The sequence below is a fragment of the Trachurus trachurus genome (genome assembly GCF_905171665.1).
Source record: "Trachurus trachurus genome assembly, chromosome: 4".
Classification (NCBI taxonomy): Eukaryota; Metazoa; Chordata; class Actinopteri; order Carangiformes; family Carangidae; genus Trachurus; species Trachurus trachurus.
Genome location: NC_139898.1, coordinates 33,251,086 through 33,271,689, shown reverse-complemented (window position 1 = coordinate 33,271,689; position 20,604 = coordinate 33,251,086).

The following is a 20,604-nucleotide window of genomic DNA, read 5'->3' as shown; positions in this document are numbered from 1 at the left end:
GGCCCTGACCAAGCGTTATGACGCGTCGGGGGTGAGACTGCTCCCTGCCACATCAGTCGAGCATAATCGCAGTCTGTGTGTTACAAGATCGTGTTTTATCATATCGCAGTATAATAATATATAATATATATGTAATTGCAAACTATAGGCTAGTGCAAAAACATTAATCATTTAGCCCTACAGTATGTGCAAGTGACATGTAACTCAGCTTTTGTTTGAATGTTTTCAGTTTTTCTTTTTTTCTTTTTCTCATGTCGCGCCTCCCCTCAAACTCTCTGGTGCCCCCCAAGGGAGGCGCGCCTCACACTTTGAAAACCCCTGCTCTAGATCCTACAGGGACTCAGATGCTCTACAATTACAATGCAAAGTATTTACATTTCATCCATAAGAAGATCCACGACTCCATAAGATACCACATGAGGGCAGCAGCCATTCCAGCCCCATCTTTCTTCCGTGCCAACAGCATCAGTATTTTGGAGAGGATTAAAGAAAGAGGGAGAAACCGAATGTGTGGAGAAATTGAGGATTTTCTTGCAACTCTGCAACACTAATAGCTGATAATGAGCAAGTTACAGCTCAATTTCATCTTTCTGTGAGTGTTTTAATATGAATACATCTTCAAACCGATACATTTGTAATTGTACTAAAGTGTATATTTAATGTTGTTTAAACCTGTCTCTGTCCATTGAGCTTAAATAATATTGTATTTGGAATGGTTTGTATGCAAAAATCAAATCAAGAGCTGATGAAATGACTGCAGTGAGCGGAGTAGTTCAATAATAAAACTGTAACTGTTGGAGACAGTATTTCATGAAGTTAATGAAGTGTTTAAAAAAGATTAATAAATAGACATATAAATTCATGATAATAAGAGAGTTAAAAAGAGCTTACGTTTATAAATAAGTTGATAAAAATGATTTCAGTTGTTATTTAAAAACCTTCATGTGAAGATGTTTTATTTTGAAAGTGTGTGGTCACATGACCCCCTGGTCTGTTAAGGGTGAACTGTGGGATTGTGGGTCAGAAGTAAAATGCGGGACCACAGAGAATGGAGGCAGGAAGTAATGCCACTGAACACTCAGAGATAAATACACTGCGTTCAAGAGGCGCAAACGGTAATTATGTTTTGGGTTTATATATATTTTATTTGTGGTTGTATACAAAATGCTTTGAGCAGACAGTGGACACTTCATGTGTTTGTTTACGTTGAATTAGCATTTAGCTACAATGGACTCATATAGACTCTCTGCTTCTATTTGTAGTTTTCACGGTGTTCTATGATTTAACCAACGTCGGTGGAGAAGGAGAATAAAAGAATGAAAATCAAGACATCAGTATGAAGCGTGGCCTTTTGTTGAACCGGTGTAGCTACAGTGAAAACGTACCGCTAACGAGGCCAAGACGAGAGACGAGAGCTAAGAGGAGAGCTACGCATGTCCGAGGTTGCCAGAAGCAAGAAGCAGCAAGACTGCTGGAGCGACGTGTGGCCGGAACGTCCAGGAGCCGACTAGAGAGAGAGAGAGCGTCTACCGCCGAGTATCGCAACTTCATCACGGCTTGCTGGAGAGAGAGAGGGAGAGAGGACGGCAGCGTCAACCACCGGAGCACCGCGACTTCAACACGGCTTGCAGAGAGAGAGAGAGGACGGCAGCGTCAGCCACCGCAGCACCGCGGCATCGTCGACGGCGAAGTACCGCAACTTCACCAACAGAGGGCAGCGTTTACCAGCGAGTGCTACAGCTCTTCATATATCCTTACCTGGCTTCAGCTGGCATGGTCTCCAGCCTTCAGGCAGAGCAGTTCTGCAATATATCTTTTGATTTGAGAGTACCAACCTTCAACTGTATGGACATTTTAAAGGTTGAAAGAGCTTAACTAGTAAGCAAAAGAGGTTTTGAGTGAAATGCTAAATATTCCTGCAAATATTATTTTGAATGTTCTGTGGGTTTTGACTTAAGAGTTCAAATGCATTACCAAATGAGTGCATAAGAGGTTTATAAGAGTAACTATTGCTACTTATCAGTTCTGCTACATATGCTTAGCAATAATTTAGTCATAAATACAGTAACATTTCTATTTCATTGCAATGTCAATTCACAGTGAAAAATCACAATGTGAGGGTCCTAGTGAACATGTTGAGTCTCTTAAAGCAGAGTTAGTAAGATTAAATGAACGGTTAAAATTTCAGATTGATGAGGCTGAAATAGAGAGACTAGAGACACTTATTGATGATATCAATGCTAAATTACAAATTCAAAAGTTACCAGTTACAGAGCCAACCTCCAAAGTTGAACCCCGTAAATCCTCACGGGAGAGAAAGTTAACTCCCAAAATGCTGGAGCTAAAACAACAAGAGACTTCTCAAAAGGAGAGTAAGTTTGTTATGTTTTATGACAAATGGAAGGAGCAAATTAGAGCTACACGTTCCGCACTCAAAAAGGAGTGCTCTGATAGAGACTTGTGTTGCATGATGGACGCTGTTGAAGGGCTAGAGGCGCAAGTGAAAGATGCATATGAGAAAATCCGAGCACAATCTGCACCTTCCACTGATATCAGACGTAAAATGGATTCATGCACAGCAGTAACTGCAGATGTGATGGTGTTGCTGAAGGTGCGCTTGAGTGAAGTGGGGCAAGATGACTTTGATGCTAAGGCAGAAAATGCAAGATTGCACATGATGCTTGACAGAGAGTATGCACAGTCAATATTTAGTGCCTCAGTCCCCAAATCTGTTTGTAGCCACCAGTCAAGGTGTCCATCAGAGCAGCAAAGTATCACAGTAAAAAGAGTAGACTGTGTTGCACAACTCGCTGCCAAAAGGGCAGAAATTGAAATGGAGGAGGCAATTGCTGCACAAAGGCAAGAACTTAAAAGACTGGAAAATCAGCAGGATCTTCAAGTGATTGCTGCTAAGATGAAAGCTTATTCTGAAGCAGGCTCAGGTGAGGCCCCCGGAGCAGGTGAGGTGAGCCACTGTCCTCCTGTGTCTAACAGAAACAAAGAGATAAAAAAGGAACAATTACATCAAAACAATGACAATGAACAATCTAACAATGCAAGCAAAGACATTTCTTTAGCACAAGCCAGGGGCGGAGTGGCCATCGGGAGGACCGGGACATTTCCCGGTCGGCCGGCGGCCAATAAACCCAAGTGAGCCGGCCCGCAAGCTGCCCTGCGTGGCCGTGTGGTGCTCACGAGTTAAAAGTAACTATTGTAACAAGCCCCCATGATAATCTCCAAGCTCTATCTCTACACCTATATTAAAGTCCACCCATTATTTGTACCCCTTCATGTCTCTCTACCTCTCACTCATGGTTGCGATAGTGAATCAGACTCTCATCAATCCAGCCTAATAAATGATTTTTGTTTAGCCTCCTATCTTTATCTAATTATTTTACGTCAATGTTACAGAACTTTCATGACCACAAAATATAAAATAACCAGCAATTTAATTTGTTTGTTTGTTCTTAAAGTAATGTATAATGGTGCAAAGCCTCATGGGAAATGGGAAATGCGTTAGCCTGTCACTGTGAAAGTTATCATTAAACTAGCGGCTACGGCTAAAAACAGATCGACTCACGGAAGCTACCCAGCAAACCTTATCAGTCCTGCCCGTGTGTTACGTTAGCTATAAGTTATATTAATTGAACAAGACAACACAGTCCGTGCTTTACTGTAAGTGGGCCAGTGCGCGTCGGTACGCGGACCGCGGTACCGGAGCCGGCGGAACCTCTCACATCACAGCAGCAGCCCACTCTGTCTCCTCCATGGGCACCGAAGCATGTTGGTGAGTACAAGACCCGAAACCGTGGCGTTTGCAGCGCATAGTCAGTAAAATCAATTTGCAGAGTAGTGTAGTTGAGAGGGGGAAATAAAGGAGTAAACATGACTGGATGTAATATGGTCAGCAGTGTTACTGTAAGTAGGCTAAACTGCTTGGGAGGCACTAATTGCAGCTCTTTCACATTCTGTATTTCTGTAATTTCTTTCTTTTTTTTTTTAGGTAGATAAAAGTAACAATGTGTTAAAATCATGGATGTATTGGTTAAAATGCACCAGAATATGGGGAATGGTGTAGCCTTTACAAAAAAATTTCTGGGGGAGGACCCCCAAACCCCCAATTAAGTTGTTTCACCCACATTTTTTTTTTTTTGCTTCTGGCACTCATATATTTTGCCATATGGAATGACACATAGCTCTGTTTGAGCGGTGAGCGGTACAGAAATATGTAAATGGTGTGTGTGTGTGTGTGTGTGTGTGTGTGTGTGTTGTGGGGGGGGGGGGGGGGGGGGGGGGGGGTTGGGCCGATGGTGGGCCGGTGCGGTCAGAATTTTCCCGGTAGATTTTGGTGCCCCACTCCGCCCCTGGCACAAGCATTACATGACACAATGGCACTCACCAGACTTCCAGCACCAGAGCCCTCAGTCTTTTCAGGAGACCCACTCAAGTTCATAGAGTGGAGCACTAGTTTCAAAGCACTCATAGAACGAAGATGCACAAATCCAGCTGACAGACTATTTTACCTTCAGAAGTACATCAGCGGCGAAGCACGGTCAGTGCTGGAAGGAAGCTTCTACAGGAAGGATGAAGACGCTTACAACCAAGCGTGGGAAGCACTGAATGCACGCTACGGCCATCCCTTTGTAATCCAGCGTGCATACAGAGAAAAATTGAATAACTGGCCAAAGATTAGTTCAAGAGACTCTGTTAAACTCAGACAATACAGTGACTTTCTGATTGCCTGCAGCAATGCCATGCCACACGTTAAAGGTCTTCAAGTATTAAATGATTGTGAAGAAAATCAGAGGATGCTACAAAAACTCCCTGATTGGGTGACATCTCGCTGGAATCGACATGTAACAAAACAGTTGCAAGAAACACATGAATATCCCAGTTTTAAAGAGTTTGCCAAGTTTTTGGCTCATGAGGCAGATGTGGCCTGCAACCCTGTAACATCCCTCTATGCCTTGAAATCATCTGAAGAAAGGCCTTTCAGAGACAAGAAGTGGCCAAAAGCCAATGTGTTCATCACAAATACAAAAGAGTCAGAAAAATCCAACGCAGTGATGAAAACACAAGGTGCTGTGGAGAACAGCACAAGAGACACAAATGAATCAAAGAGGGTTAACATGCCATTCAGTTCTTTAAGTCCAGTTAAATGCATGTACTGTAGTGAAAGTCACTCCATTTACAAATGTCAGACATTCGCTAATAAGTCACCAGAAGAAAAGAAAAGATTCATACTGGACAAAAATCTGTGTTTTGGCTGTCTTAAGAAAGGACACAACTCAAAGGACTGCAGAAACAAAGCAACATGTAGTATATGCAAAAAACACCATCCAACACCGTTGCATGAGCACCGCAGCACTGCTCCAGACACGTCTCCCCATGCTGTTGGACAGACAGAAGAAAAGTCATCTTCACTCTCTTGCTCCATAGACAAAGGTGATGGTGGGAGCACATCCATGATAGTGCCTGTGTGGCTCTCATCAGTCACAACCCCTGAAACAGAGACATTGGTATATGCTTTGTTAGATACGCAGAGTAGCACTACTTTTGTAGACAAAGAGGTGTGTGAGAAAATGGGTGCAGGTTTAGAGCCAGTCAAGTTAAAGCTTACCACTATGATGGGAAAAGATTCCATTGTTCAGAGTGACAGAGTTAGTGGTCTTAGAGTCAGAGGGTTTTCCTCACATAGCTTTGTTAACTTGCCACCTGCATACACTAGAGATTTCATCCCACTTGAACGCACACACATTCCTACTCCTGCAACAGCTAAGAGATGGAAACACCTGAATGCTATAGCACAGGAAATACCAGAGTTGTTAGATTGTGAAGTTGGACTCTTAATAGGCTATGACTGTTGCAGAGCATTAGCACCACGACATGTTATTACAGGTGGTGACGAAGAGCCATATGCCATTAAGACTGACTTAGGATGGAGCATTGTTGGCAGCTCACCAAAGATTGCTAAGTCAACAGAGGTGACAGGTCTTTGCCATCGTGTGTCCGTCAAAGAGCTTCCATCATTAACGCCAGCTGCTGTTCTCAGAGTCCTTGAATCTGATTTTAGAGACACAAGCTATGGGGAAAAGACCATATCACAGGATGATATTCAGTTCATGCAGATCCTGAACCAGACAACACAGCAGAACTCAGATGGCCACCTGGAAATGCCACTTCCTTTCAAAACACGTCCACACCTACCAGAAAATAAGCGCCTCGCTCTTGTGCGACTGAAGTACCTAAAAGGAAAACTTGAGAGAAATCCCAAATTCAAGGAGGACTATGTTAAATTCATGGCAGGTGTCATCGAAGGTGGGGAAGCAGAGAGAGCAGAAGACTCGCCCCAGGACGGAAATGTGTGGTACATTCCACATCAAGGGGTTTATCACCCAAGAAAACCCGAGAAAATTAGAGTTGTATTTGATTGTTCTGCTAAATATGAGGGCACAGCTCTAAATGATCACTTACTGACAGGACCTGATCTCACCAATGGTCTGACAGGGGTTCTCTGTAGATTCCGCTCTAATCCAGAGCTCATGGTAGGAGATCCTGAGATAAAAACAACACAAGCACTGCAAATCAATGTAATCAAGGAAGAGAATTTCCTGGAGAGATTTGAAAGATTTTCTAAGTGGCACACTGCATTGAATGTTGTAGCTCGAATCCTACGGCTAGCACAAAAAGACAAATCACCAGAGCTCATAACAGCTGAAGAAAGGAGAAAGGCTAGTTTAGTGCTTGTGAGACTAGCACAGAGAGATGCCTTCAAAGAGGAGATACAGAAGCTCAAGCAGGGAAAATTGTCACATAATAATAAGTTGTTTCAGTTTGATCCAGTGTTGCAGGAGGGTGTCCTCAGGGTGGGAGGGAGATTAAAAGCAGCTTCCTTACCTCTTGACCGGAAACATCCTGTCATCTTGCCAAAAGATGGTGTTGTCACACATCTGATCCTGGACTACTGTCATGAAAAAACTCAGCATCAAGGCAGAGGTCAAACACTCAATGAACTGAGAGCAAATGGCTACTGGATTCTTGGTGGCAGTAAGGTTGTGGCAAATCAAATCAAACAATGTGTCCCATGCAGAAGAGCTCGCAGGCCTACAGAAACACAAAAAATGGCTGATCTACCTGTGAACCGTATTGACCCCTCACCACCATTCTCATTCTGTGGGATGGACTGTTTTGGACCCTTTCCAACTAAACAGGGTCGGAAGGAAAGTAAGAGATATGGTCTGATATTCACTTGTTTATCATCAAGAGCCATCCACATTGAAATGCTTGAGGATCTAACAACAGATGCATTCATTAATGCTTTGAGATGTTTTATAGCTATCAGAGGACCTGTAAGAGAGATCAGATCAGATCAAGGAACAAATTTTGTAGGGGCTAGAAATGAACTCTCAAAGACTCTAAAAGAAATGGACAAAGACAGAGTGGCTGCTTATTTAGCAGAGAAACAGTGTGACCTTGTAATGAATGTACCTGATGCTAGTCACATGGGAGGTGTATGGGAACGGCAGATCAGGACAGTGAGGAGTGTTATGACTTGGGCCCTCTCAAAGAGTGTTGGGAGGTTGGATGATGCATCCTTGAGAACATTTTTCTATGAAGCCATGTCAATAATAAACAGCCGCCCACTCACTATTGACAGCATCAGTGATCCTAAAGGTGAAGAGCCACTTACACCAAACCATTTGCTCACCATGAAAACCTCTGTCCCTCTGCCTCCTCCAGGAAGATTTGAGGCAGAAGATCTGTACGCCAAGAAAAGGTGGCGCAGAGTACAATATTTGTCTGAACAATTCTGGTGTAGGTGGAAGAAAGAATATTTGACAAACATCACTCTGAGGCAAAGGTGGCATTCCCCACAGCGCAATGTTAAGATTGGAGATATTGTCATTCTCAGAGAAGAGGGATCTTCTCGCAACGAATGGAGACTGGGAAGAGTACTAAATGTTTGTACAGATGATGATGGTCTGGTGCGTAAAGCCACCATACAAATAGGTAACAAAAAACTAGGAAAGGAAGGTCAAAGGCTCTCTAATCCATCCATTATTGAGCGTCCTATTCATAAACTTGTTGTGTTAGTGGAAAGTAACTAAATGTACTTCCATAGTTACCAAAACATTTACTTGTGTTGAGAGATGCAAAACCATTCTTGAGTTCTTCTCTTATACTTGTTTTGTGTATTGTTTCAGAAATTACTAGATTTATTCAAGGTTAAAGGTCATCATAAATCATAGTAATTGGTGGGAGTGTAACTGTTGGAGACAGTATTTCATGAAGTTAATGAAGTGTTTAAAAAAGATTAATAAATAGACATATAAATTCATGATAATAAGAGAGTTAAAAAGAGCTTACGTTTATAAATAAGTTGATAAAAATGATTTCAGTTGTTATTTAAAAACCTTCATGTGAAGATGTTTTATTTTGAAAGTGTGTGGTCACATGACCCCCTGGTCTGTTAAGGGTGAACTGTGGGATTGTGGGTCAGAAGTAAAATGCGGGACCACAGAGAATGGAGGCAGGAAGTAATGCCACTGAACACTCAGAGATAAATACACTGCGTTCAAGAGGCGCAAACGGTAATTATGTTTTGGGTTTATATATATTTTATTTGTGGTTGTATACAAAATGCTTTGAGCAGACAGTGGACACTTCATGTGTTTGTTTACGTTGAATTAGCATTTAGCTACAATGGACTCATATAGACTCTCTGCTTCTATTTGTAGTTTTCACGGTGTTCTATGATTTAACCAACGTCGGTGGAGAAGGAGAATAAAAGAATGAAAATCAAGACATCAGTATGAAGCGTGGCCTTTTGTTGAACCGGTGTAGCTACAAAAACAATAACTAAACACACCCACCGACTGTTTTTTCATTTGAAACAAAGTGACATGTTTCTCAACACAGGTAAAAGAAAAACAGATGTCACATTGAGAGGACAGGTGTATGCTTGACACACAACATACCAGCTGAAGACATACTTTTGATTTCCAGTAACTTATTAAAGGTTATGCATTTTCACTTCCTCCAAAACAATTTCAACCGTTTCATGACTCATCCTGGTAACCAGCGCAGCAGGTGAAGAGTGCAGCTGGCAACAATCCCACAGGTGGTTCTCGACATTTAAGATTTAAGATACTTCACTTTCATTATACATGGCCAGGCAAGGCAAGGCAATTTTATTTGTAAAGCCCGTTTTTACAAACCGTTTATCTCAAAGGGCTTTACAGCATCATAACAACATCCTCTGCCCCTCACTTCCACTGGGGAAAAACTCCATAGAAAACCCTTTTAACAGGGAAACATTGGAGAAACCTCAGGGTGACATGCATGTACAACAGAATTAAGGTGCACAGTCAGGATGCAGATTAAAAAACAAGAATAAGAACAAATAGAATAAATAAAATAAACAATGTACATCACTCACTCATAAGCATCCATTCACTGACTCACCCAACATTCATTCACTGACCACACAGCAAACATCACACACACATCAATACCAGTGTACTGTAGGCCAGGGCTAATACCAAAGTACAATACAATGTCTGTTATCAGATGGATGCTTCACTGTTCAGTGTGGTTATGGCTGTGGGGTAAAAAACTGTTCCAGAATCATGTGGTGCATGTTTTGATCGATCTTTATCTTCTGCCAGATGGAAAAAGTTCAAAAAGGTGGTGGTCCTTGTTGATGATGTGTGACTTCTGCAGACAACGAGAGGTGAGGATGTTGCTGGTAGTTGAGAGATGGTATTGTTTTGTTCAGTTTTTATAATTCTCTGCAGAGACTTTTTGTCAGCCGCAGAGAAACTCCTGTACCATGTCAATATGCCGTAGGTCAGGGTACTCTCAATTAGGGATGTGCACGGTTACCCGAGTACTCGAGTACCCGAGTAGGCAATCTGCTAATCGGTTATGAATTATTACGGTTAACCTAGGATTTAAAAAATGGCACGTTAGGGCACAGCCTAGCGTCGGATCAAACTACATCATCATGCCATGGTTCGGCTTTTTCGTAGCGTTAAACAGTTTCGGATCAAGCAACATGATTTTTTGCTGCCTTCATCAACTCCTGCTAACATTTCCATATTTCGCACATTCTGTGACAAACTGTAAACTGTTTTCTTGTCTGTAACAACATCTATTGCACGTCTGTCCGTCCTGGGTGAGGGATCCCTCCTCTGTTGCTCACCCTGAGGTTTCTCCAATTTTTCCCTGTTAAAAGGGTTTCCATGGAGTTTTTCCTCAGTGGATGTGAGGGTCTAAGGACAGAGGATGTTGTTACGATGCCATGTGGAGCCCTTTGAGACAAACTGTTTGTAAAAACGGGCTATACAAATAAAATTGCCTTGCCTTGCCTTGCCTAAAAGCATTTTTGGATCAAGCCTCGAACTTTCAAACCTTTTACAAGAATCTGGTGGTTCCGGCTTATGCCGTCGGGAGGGAGACGACAGGTGTCATCAAGTCTGTTAGAAAATAGGCTTTCAGTTTAAACATTCAAACATTCTGAAACCTTCCCAGTTATTTCCTGAGACGATGCAAGGCAGAGAGGAGCATAGGCGCCAAAAAAAAAAAAAAAGCCGCAGAGCGCATTTATGTCCCGGCATAAAGATGCACATCTGCCCCATATGTGCATCCTGATATTTTGTCTGACGACGCTGTGTGTCACTAATGCACTCTATCTGACGGACAGAGTGCATTTATGCCCCGGCTGCGCTTTGTGCGTCAGACATGACGTCATTCTATTTTTATTAAAGTAATCGGTTACCCGGGTAAGACCAGGTTAGGTTACTCGGTTAGAAAATTACTCGAAATGCCCATCCCTACTCCCAATGATGCAACAGTAATAAGACACAAGCAGGTTCTGTGAGTGAGTGTGCTCAGCAAGTTTAACCACTGCTGTGCCTTTTTCACATGCAACACTATACCGCAGACATCAATCAATATCCCTGTCAAGTTCCTCCCCAGCTTCATGTTTTTATCAGACATATGACATGACATGTAACTAAGCAGCGCTCTAAGTCATGAAATGAGGAAATGAAAGTCTAAACCCAGGCTTCAATTTACCATTGTTTACAACTCCATAAAACATTAATGATGTGATGTTGCTACACGCAAAGCAACAGCAGCAGCAGATATAAAGAGCTGATCATAGAGTGTTACATTTAGAAGCCTTGGTAATAATGCCTGGATATCAGGTATTTAGAAAGGATAGGGAGAGAGGCAAAGGCTGGGGAGTCCTACTTTATTTAAAATCTAATCTAAAATGCAAACCCCTTTAACTACCAGAAGGCATCGAATTTGACTGTGCTGGAGTAGAAGTGCTGTTATCCACTGAAATGTCTTGCATTTTAATATGTTTATATCGCCACCCATCCACTAAAATAGAATTGTATGACCAACTAAAAACCATGCTGAACTCAATTGGCCCAAACAAAGAATTAACCATCCTAGGAGATTTTAATGTAAACTGGGACGACAAACAAGGCAGAAAAAAACTTAAATTAACCACTGAAAATTACAACCTAAAACAACTAATAGAGCAACCAACTAGACTGACAAATCACAGACAAGAATCGATCTTTTATTTACAAACAAACCTGATAGAATACTCAGCATCCTGACTGCTATCTCTGACCATAACAACATCTTAAAGCTCAATAATTCAAGGTTTGCCAGACCATCTAAAGCCCACTCATCACCCAGTATTAATGTAATACCGAGGAATTAGCTACCATACCTCAGTGAGGGCATAAAAAACATTGATTGGGAGGATACCCTCACATCAAACAACATAGAAACCAGCTGCGATTCCTTCCTAAATAAAATCAAAAATGTGATGTTGCCTCTCACCAGGAGGAAGGAGTAGGGCCAGGACACGTAATGCCCTGCCATGGCTTGACCAAAACTGCAGGGACCTGATAACATCTAGAGCAGTGTTTTTCAAACTGTGGGGCGCGCCTCCCCTGGGGGGTGCCAGAGTTTTTAAAAGGGAGCACGACATGAGAAAAAAAGAAGTGTCATTTGCACAAAGGGCTCAGTGATTAATTGCATTTGCAATTATATTGCAATATGATCAAATGCGATTTTGCTGTATGTTGGTCTCAGGCTCGGCTGAATGTAGTACTAAGTTGGCTGTGAAACTATCCCGGTTAAAAAATAGGGGCGAGGAGCATTTCTGAGGAAGGCGGAAGAACAACCGAAACTGTTAACAAACAAGCTTGTAGCCTAACATAAATCTAACAAACCCTACAGGAAAGACCAGTTTATGTTTAATGAATCAAATATTGTTTCGGTTATAGTAACTGATAATAAATGTGTTAATAAGATCTTTAAACACGCAAAGATGTTGAAAATGTATCGTTGAAATGTGTGTTGTTGCTGTTTTTTTGTGTGTGTTTTTTTTGTGGGGGGGCACAGCTGTTTCTTTGTTCTTTAAGGGGGGGCTCACTCTCTTGCACTTTGAAAACCCCTTATCTAGTGATTCACTACTTAAACATTGCTTGAAAACTGGCCTGCCTACCGACAGGCTAAAATTTACACACATGCGTAATAAAGTAGTACATTCTCTGAGAAAGGCCAAGGCAATTTTTTTTTTTTTCTGTAACTGAGGGTGCAAACTAAAGGCAACGGTAGAAAGGTGTGGCAGACCTTGAATAAACTATTAGGTAAGGATACCAAGCACAAAACAAACACTCTTGAACTAAAAATGGATAATGTCTTGGTGAAGGATCCCGCAAGAATTGCAAACATTTTTAACAACTATTTTTTACACAGTGTGCTTGAAATTGCAAGACTTTTTACTCCCTCAACTATTGTACCTTGCCGGATCAGCAAAGAACGGCCCATTTTTCAGCTGGCTAACATAACAGAGACAGATGTCACAAAGATACACACACAACACTCCAATGCTCCAAAACAAAAGATGTACTGTATATGGTATTGATACAAATTTCATAAAGACACACATGTATTGCTCAAACCCATTACTTACCTAGTTAACTTATCAATTGACCAGAACAAAGTCCCGTCAGCCTGGAAGGTGGCCAAGGTGACTCCCATTTTTTTTTTTTTAATCTGGCTCCAAAACACTGTAAGCCAAAAAAAAGGTGTGTATGACATTCACTAAACAACCAATAAATCAGAACAGATCTAAAGTATTCATTAAAGGAGAGGAACTTGAATTGGTAACCCAGTTCAAGTACCTGTCCTTGGTATTACACTAGATGATAATCTCACATTTAAAAAACACATCAAAAAAGTAGCCAACACTATAACATTTAGCTTACAAAATTTTAAACAGATCAAGCCCCTCATCTCATCTGACGCAGCTAAATCTTACCTCCATTGCATGATTCTATCCCACATTGAATACTGTTTTGTGATATGGTCGTTAGCTGGTGTCACCACACTGAAACTGATTGCACAACTATATAAAAAAAGCCATTAAGGTATTTGCCAGGAAATCATATTCTTCTCATCACTGTCCAATTCTTGTTAAGAACAATTTCTTGAGCTTCAAAAATCTTAAAAGTTTTAAAAACAGTTGTCTTATCTTTAAAACCCTCAACGGGCTGGCTCCTTCCCTGTTGGGGGAATTTTTTAGACGGAGAGACCAGAGAGGCCAAAACTCCCTAACTGTTAAGGGCAGCACATGTTGGAATAGTCTCCCAACCCCGATTAGAGACAGACCTACTTTTAATGCATTCAAAAAACAGCTTAAAGAATGGTTACTGTCTCACCAATTTTGCACCCATGAATGAAATATTGACTAGCACTTTAACTCATTGAGTGCCGCGCTCCTTTCCAAAGTTTTAGTCAAGTGTACCGGCAATTTAGACCATTTTTGACTTTTTATGTAGAGCCACAGTGTATTCTATATTATTGCCACCAACACATACTGTGGCTCAATTGAAAGGTTTACCTTAATGCTTCAAGTGGCCACAAACCGTTTGTTTCTACGTGCCTCCGTTCCTGAGAAAAGTCAAGCTAAACATGGCTGGGTTTCACCAAAATCCCTCCTTTTTTTCTAGAAAAGGAGATACAGCGTCTTTTATGAAAGGTGCGCTGTTTGTGTCTGTCGCTCTTCTCACACTCGCATTTCTGGATCAAAGGGCTCGTATAAGATAAATATATACAACAGTTGTTGTTCTATTCACAAAACCACCATCGGGGGCGGGGGGGGCGCCACTAAACAACAATAACACAGACGCACCGTGCCGTGTCACAGCTTCTCCCCGCGGAGCGTGAGGGTCAGTCGGCCACCGCGGCTCGGGAAGACCGGTCCCGCCGGTGGTCGCGGTCCTTCTGTGGTTCGGGTCGGTGATGCCGGTCTGCTTTGGTCCAGAGACCATCAGATTTTACCGCGGGAGGACTTTGGGGAGGACACGGTGTTGCTCCAGCTGAAGACCGGGCGGACTGTCGGCTGAGAGCTTCCTGGTTCAGCTCCGAGCAGCTCGAGCAGCTGGAGCTGCAGCGCGGGTGAGAGCAGAGCAGCTGCGCTGCATCTGCATGCAGAACTCGTTTGCAGAAGCCGAGTTATGATAAAAACTTCCAGATCATGAGCTGTCATGTGACTTCTCCTCGTCGTAGAGTCCCCAAATTTACATATAATGTGTATTAAAGTGTCTATTTTCATAATTTAAAAAAAAGCAAAAAACGTAAAATTACGTTTTCGGCACTCAACGCATGGGAACGAAAAACGAGAAATTACGTGGTTGGCACTCAATGAGTTAAGACAGTAGCCCTTATTAGGGTCCGGGCAGCGCAGCTGACAGGACACTATTGTATTCCTAGGAATTCTTCTTCTTCTTCTTCTTTCTTTCTTTCTTCTTCCAAGGAAGTCATACTTCCCATGGGCGAAAACTCACCAAACTTTGCACAAAGGTTCAGTCCCATGCCAGATTCACTCAACTCCAAGGACATGTGCCCCCCCCTCCTAGGGGGGGCACAATAAGCGTTTAAATTTAAAAACTTTAAAAATTCCTACCAAACCAACGGTAGATGCTACAGTGTTGAAACTTCACCACAATGTGGCCTCAATACTGCTGAAACTTTTGTCCACTTAAACTTATTACAAATTATGAAGTCCATCACTCTGTTTTTTTCAATAACTGTAAAACTTTTAAAATGTATCTCCTCCCACAATTTTTGCTCAATTGTCACCAAACTTGCTACAGAGCATCTCCAGACTGTCCTCCACAAAACTTGTTTCTCGGATTTTTGATTAAGCAAAAATTGAGCCTACAGTGCATGAAAACGTTTGACTGCAAACAGTACTGTAAACATATACCATCAAATTCTTGATAAATACATTTTCAATCTTCCTGAAAAAAAATGAGAATATTCTGGAGTCATGGTTGATGAAGTTTGGCAAATATCAGAATTTTAATTCAAAAACTGAATTTTTGAGAACATTTTGAATTCTGCTCTCATGGGAATAACTGCAGCCAATGTGAGAGTGGAATTTATAAACATCAGATTTTCTCTTATGAAGCAAAACACTTATCATTAAAAACAAATCACCAACATTTCCATGCTGTCAAGATGCAATTTATGTATTATCAGATTTTTGTTTAGATGACTGAATTATTGACATTTTGACCATTTCATCACAACAGCTGCCCGGGCACTGGCTCACCTGAGTGGATAAATGAAGCTACACAGCTGGTCTCACCACCAGCCAATTAGCTCAGTGAGTTAGGAGCTGGTTCTTGGTGTCAGGGATTGTGAGTTCGAGACCCAGCAAGGGTGATGATGATGATGATGACGGATCAAAATGTCACATGTCCTTAAGCTGTTTTGCTGTCTAAATGCAATTTATGTATTAACAGATTTTTGTTTAGATAATAGAATTTCTGACTTTCTGAAATCTGCCTTGACAACAGCTGCCTGGGCACTGACTCCCTGAGTGGATAAATGAATATGCTACACAGCAGGTCTCACTACCAGCCAATTAGCTCAGCGAGTTAGGAGCTGGTTCTTGGTGTCAGAGGTTGTGAGTTCAAGACCCAACAAGGGTGATGGTGATGATGACAGATCAAAATGTCAGTTGACCTCAATATGAAACACAAGACAATTGTCCTAATGGTGGCATCACAGCAAGCCTCTAAATTTAAAAAAAAAAAAAAATAGCTTGGACTGGTCCATGCGCGAAGGCTCCTAACATCTTAGACTCATAGTAGATGTTTGACAAATATCATTATTTTACCTCAAAAACTGATTTTTCTTTTTACTGTGGTTTCAAATCTGCCTACACGACAGTGAATGGCTTACTCAATTTGTGAAGCCACTGTTGATCTGCCACTTGTCAATTAGCTCAGTGCGATAGACAATGGTCTTTGGTTCCCGAGGTTGTGGGTTCAATCCTCAACTGATGCAAATTGAACATTATAAGGTCAACTGTCTTGTCTTCCTATTCTCCTGTTTGTTGCTCAGAATTGCCTAAATTTGCCCAAAAGTAGCCCGGACCCGACCCATCGCTGCGCAGCAGCTATAATTTCTTACCGTATCTTATTAGGGTCCGGGCAGCTAAGCTGCCGGGACACTATTGTATTCCTAGGAATTCTTCTTCTTTAGGGTCCGGGCAGCTAAGCTGCCGGGAACCTATTGTATTCCTAGGAATTCTTCTTCTTCTTCTTCTTCTTCTTCTTCTTCTTCTTCTTCTTCTTCTTCTTCTTCTTCTTCTTCTTCTTTCTTCTTCCAAGGAAGTCATACTTCCCATGGGTGAAAACTCACCAAACTTTGCACAAAGGTCCAGTCCCATGCCAGATTCACTCAACTCCAAGGACATGTGCCCCCCCCTCCTAGGGGGGGCACAATAAGCGTTTCAATTTAAAAACTTAAAAAAATCCTACCAAACCAACGGTAGATGCTACAGTGTTGAAACTTCACCACAATGTAGCCTCAATACTGCTGAAACTTTTGTCCACTTAAACTTATTACAAATTATGAAGTCCATCACTCTGTTTTTTTCAATAACTGTAAAACTTTTTAAATGTATCTCCTCCTACAATTTTTGCTCAATTGACACCAAACTTGCTACAGAGCATCTCCAGACCGTCCTCCACAAAACTTGTTTCTCGGATTTTTGATTAAGCAAAAATTGAGCCTGCAGTGCATGAAAACGTTTGACTGTAAACACTACTGTAAACATATACCATCAAATTCTTGCTAAATACATTTTCAATCTTCCTGAAAAAAATTGAGAATATTCTGGAGTCATGGTTGATGAAGTTTGGCAAATATCAGAATTTTATCTCAAAAACTGAATTTTTGAGAACATTTTGAATTCTGCTCTCATGGGAACAACTGCAGTCAATGTGAGAGTGGAATTTATAAACATCAGATTTTCTCTTATGAAGCAAAACACTTATCATTAAAAACAAATCACCAACATTTCCATGCTGTCAAGATGCAATTTATGTTTTATCAGATTTTTGTTTAGATGACTGAATTTATGACATTTTGACCATTTCATCACAACAGCTGCCCGGGCACTGCTGCAAATACTCTGTTTTCTCTTATCTCAAAGGGATTTTCAATCGAAAGCAACTGGACTTGGTTATTTGTCTAGGAAGACGTTTCACCTCTCATCCAAGAGTATTCTATCCTTGGGATGTACCAGTCTCGGTCTGAGTGTGTTGCTGTGTTTGAAATACACAGGGATACAGTGTTTGATCCTCCTGAGTTTTTCTGATACTCCAGACACATATGGGATGACTATGTTGTTTCTCTTGTTTTGTTTTTCTTTCTCAACCACTTTGCTGGTTTTCTTTATGGAAGCAGCTGCAGTTTTCACAAAGGTCCAGCCAGGGTAACCACAAGTTGTGAGGGCGCCTCTCAGGTGCTTGTGTTCTGCCCCTTGGGCCTGTGAGCTGGTGGGCACATTATTAACTCTGTGTTGCAAAGTTCTGATAACACCAAGCTTATGCTCCAGAGGGTGGTGAGAGTCGAAAAGTAGATATTGGTCTGTATGTGTGGGTTTTCTGTATACCCCGATGTGGAGGCTCCTGTCCTTTTTCATATGGACGTCACAATCTAAGACTATTGTCCTTGACATCCTCTCTGGTGAACTTGATGTTTTTGTCCACTGAGTTAATGTGGTCGGTAAAAGCTTGCACCTCTTTCATTTTGATTGTTGTCCACATACATCCACATACCTGAACCAGTGGCTCTGTGTTATTCCTTCAAAGGAGTTCAAAGCCTTGTTCTCTACCTCCTCCATTTATAGATTTGCCACAATGGGGGATACTGGTGAACCCATGGCACAGCCGTGTTTTTGTCTGTAAAATTTGCTGTTAAACTGGAAATATGTGGTGTTCAGGCATAAATCCAGAAGCTGGCAAATGTTTTCTCTTATAGTTATGCAGATAACAATGCCATGCAGCGTTGCATCAGATAAAGAACAGGTGTGGCAATTAACAACAACAAGGCAGTGCCTCCTTCAGCTATGTTTACTTTGGCCAAAAAACATGGTCTTTCACATTCCCACGCTCTGCCCCCTGGTACACCCCGGAACTTCATAGACTCAAAACTACTATACCCCTGTTATTGGGACTGCTTTAGGAAAAACACACACTTTGTTCACCACACTCAACAATATGTTACGCCCCTCAGACACTCTTACCTCTCACATGTACTCTACCACCCTCTGCAATAAATTCATGGACTTTTTCAGTGGCAAAATATCTAGCATTCATGATCAATTACTTCCTCCATGCAAAAGCACCGACTGCAACGACTGCCTTATTCCTGCTCCATCTCTCATATCCTCATTCTCCAACTTTGATCTCCCAACCATCACAGAAATATCCACCTTCATACAGAAATCCAAGTCATCCACCTGTAGTCTCGACCCTCTCCCTACAAATCTGGTTAAACTGTCTCTAAAACTCTCCCTTCTCTTTTCCCACTGATTACTGACATCATACACTCCTCCCTCTCCTGTGGCTCCATTCCAGCCCCCCTTACAACAGCAATAATCACCCCTATACTCAGAAAAACTGTCCGGGACCCCAATGACCTCAATAACTTCCGACCAATATCAAACCTTCCCTTTCTGTCAAAAATCCTGGAGAAAGTGGTTGCTGCACAGGTCCATAACCATCTCACTCACAGTACCTTCTATGAACAGTTTCAATCTGGTTTCCGTCCTCATCACAGCACTGAAACAGCCCCGGTAAAGATCACCAACGACCTTCTCATGGCAGCAGATTCTGGACATCTCACCATGCTCATCCTCCTTGACCTCACCGCAGCTTTCGACACAATCTCCCATAGCATCCTCCTCAACCGCCTAACCTCCATTGGTTTAACTCACACCACTCTTTCCTGGTTCACCTCCTACCTCTCCAGTCGCACGCAGCAATATCTCACGGACTCAACTTTCATTGCTATGCAGACGACACCTAGCACTATCTCTCCTGCAATCCTGGCTCCACTGTTTCTCCACCCCCCCTCCTGGACTGTCTGCAAGTTGTCAAAACCTGGTTTTCTCACAACTTTCTTAAACTCAACGAAAATAAAACAGAACTCCTTTCGGTTGGCACTTAATCTACATTATCTAAATCAAACGGTTTACCTCTACTCATTGATAACACCGCTGTCTATCCCTACCGTCAGGTCAAGAGCCTAGGCGTCATCCTGGACAGCACCCTCTACTTCACTGCCCATATCAATAACATCACCCGGTCTGCATACTTTCATCTCCGCAATACCAACCGCCTTCGCCCATCCCTCTCAACTAACAGCACTTCCATATTGGTCAGCGCCCTTGTCACACCCCGTCTTGATTACTGTAATGCTCTTCTACATGGTCTGCCACAGAAATGCCTCAATAATCTGCAATTAGTCCAAAATTCAGCTGCACGTGCCATTTCCAGAACCCCATCCACACAGCACATCACTCCAGTCCTCAAACTCAAGCTTCATTGGCTTCCGGTCCACCTCCGCATTGACTTCAAGATCCTGCTCCTCACATTTAAGGCCCTCCATAACCTTGCATACCTCACCAAACTCCTCTGTACCTACACAACTTCCCACACACTCAGGACCTCCTCTGACACTTAGTAGACCAGCAGACCTCAGAGTCAGGACAGAGATGACATGCAAGTCTGAGTGACACTATGGTTCTTGGTCAGCCTGGCCACAGTGTTGAAAAGGAACCTGGGATTGTTCTTATTTTCTATTAAAGATGAATAGTACGTACTTCTGGCATTACAGAGCTCTTTTTTATATATCAATAAACCATCCTTTCAGGCTTGACGGTCTTCCTCACGTTGGCTGGTCTGTCTGGTCTTCTGCTTCAAAGCATGCAGGTTTGGATTGTACCAGGGAGCTATTCTTTTCTGGTTGATAACCTTCTTTTTCAGAGGAGCTACAGCATCAAGTGTCCCGAGGAGTGCTGCTGCAGTGCTGTCCACAAGATAATCTAGTTGCGAGGGGGTAAAATCAGCATAGCTGCCCAATATATTGTTACAAGATGTGGCAGCAAGCTCTGCTGGAATGAGATCTTTTAATCTAGAAAAAGCAGTGCAGGATAAACATCTACAGTGGGATTTTTTCCCAGGTAGGATATAATTTGATAAAGTA